Source organism: Chinchilla lanigera, unplaced genomic scaffold, assembly GCF_000276665.1.
Source record: "Chinchilla lanigera isolate Chin_1 unplaced genomic scaffold, ChiLan1.0 scaffold00105, whole genome shotgun sequence".
NCBI lineage: Eukaryota > Metazoa > Chordata > Mammalia > Rodentia > Chinchillidae > Chinchilla > Chinchilla lanigera.
Window position 1 is genome coordinate 1,962,009 of NW_004955506.1, and position 1,486 is coordinate 1,963,494.

A 1,486-nucleotide genomic window follows, 5' to 3' on the forward strand; every position below is an offset into this window, starting at 1 on the left:
CCACCACCTTTAGCACTGTGTTGATTCAGTTTATCTAGGTGTCACAAGTTGCCCATTTGTTGTCAATCCACCACAATTACTAAGTATTTTGGGTGTTTTGGATGCTACTGTGGAAGGTGTGGTTTCCCTAATTTCTCTCTCAGTGAGTTTGTTATTTGTGTACTTGTATTGTCTCCCTGGTGTGAGAAATTGAAAGAGTAAATAAGGTCTAAAATGTACAATAGATATTGTGAAATGGGAAGAAATTGTTCAAAATGAAAAAGGATCTAGGATAGGAGAAAGGACAGAACAGAAAAGGGAAAAATGTGAATCAGTTTTATTATTAGAGTCTCTTAGCTCATTGAAAAGGAACGGTTGTGCTAATATCAATTAGAGAAATTTTAATGCCCATATCTTGTATCATGATTAACTGCTTTAAAGATAACAATATGTACTTTGTTAACTATTGCTATTCTCCTATTATTTTGTTCTGAAATTTTGTTTTACCTTTTTTCCATAAAAAAAGAGAAAAAAGAACATAAGAAAAAAATTGTCCAATTCAAGGTGTGTTCCTGCTGTCACTGGCAGACAACAAGGGCAGACAGAGTCTAGATCTGAGTTAACTAATCCCAGCATGCCAGCTGTAACTTCATGGCAGGATAGTGTATAATCCCAGTAATCCTACACCTTTAGTTCCACTGATAATCAGGCTAGTTTTTCACTGTGAGGCTGGAACAGGATTTGTTCAACCGGAAGCAATCCATGTGTCTCCTTCTGTCAGATCATCTTTTTATTGAAATATTTTACGCTTCCTAGCTGGCTGGGCACTCTACACCACTGTGATGTCATCTATAATGTCATGAGGGTGCCGGCTGTTCACACTGCAGCCCAAAGACTGGGCGGTCCCCAGGATGTCTCTAATGGTTCAAGAAAGTTTTCTGGCTAAAGACCACATCTGCCACATCTGTCGGGCAATGTTGACAATCTCATCAAAAGTGACATTTCCACTGTGTTTAATGTTTTTCTTCTTCTTTCTGTCTCTTGGTGGCTCCATGAGGATTTTGATGATCAGGGCAGAGGCAGAAGGCACCACCTCAATATGAGCCTGTCTGGTCTGAATGGTCAGTTTCACTATAATCCTCAGACTGTTCCAGTCACCAGTTGCCTTGGCAATGTCACACCCACTTTTTTTGGAGACAGACCCAAGGGATTGATCTTGGGAGCCAGGGCAGATGCGGCACCAACTTTGCCACTGGTGCACCTCAGGTCCATGACTTTGATCTCACTGGGGTTGAACTTGAGCAGCCTGGTGGAAGTAGCTGGTGTCAGATGAACCCAGATTCAGGATGACCAAAGAAAGTTGCACCTTAACCTCCTCCTAGCCAAAAGCTGAAAGCTGAAAGGCATAGGTCTCCTCTGGCTTGACCTCAACTCCCTGACCTCCTGCTGACTTGAACTTAGCAGCCTGACCCACAGCTGTTCTGAGTTCTGAGCTCAGTTGACCCCT

The 1,486-nt window shown here is 42.3% G+C and overlaps 1 pseudogene; it reads right to left on the minus strand.

The window, feature by feature from the left end:
* Positions 1–791: 791 nt before the first annotated feature.
* On the minus strand, positions 792–1,386 carry LOC102022836 (annotated as a pseudogene).
* Positions 1,387–1,486: the final 100 nt, after the last annotated feature.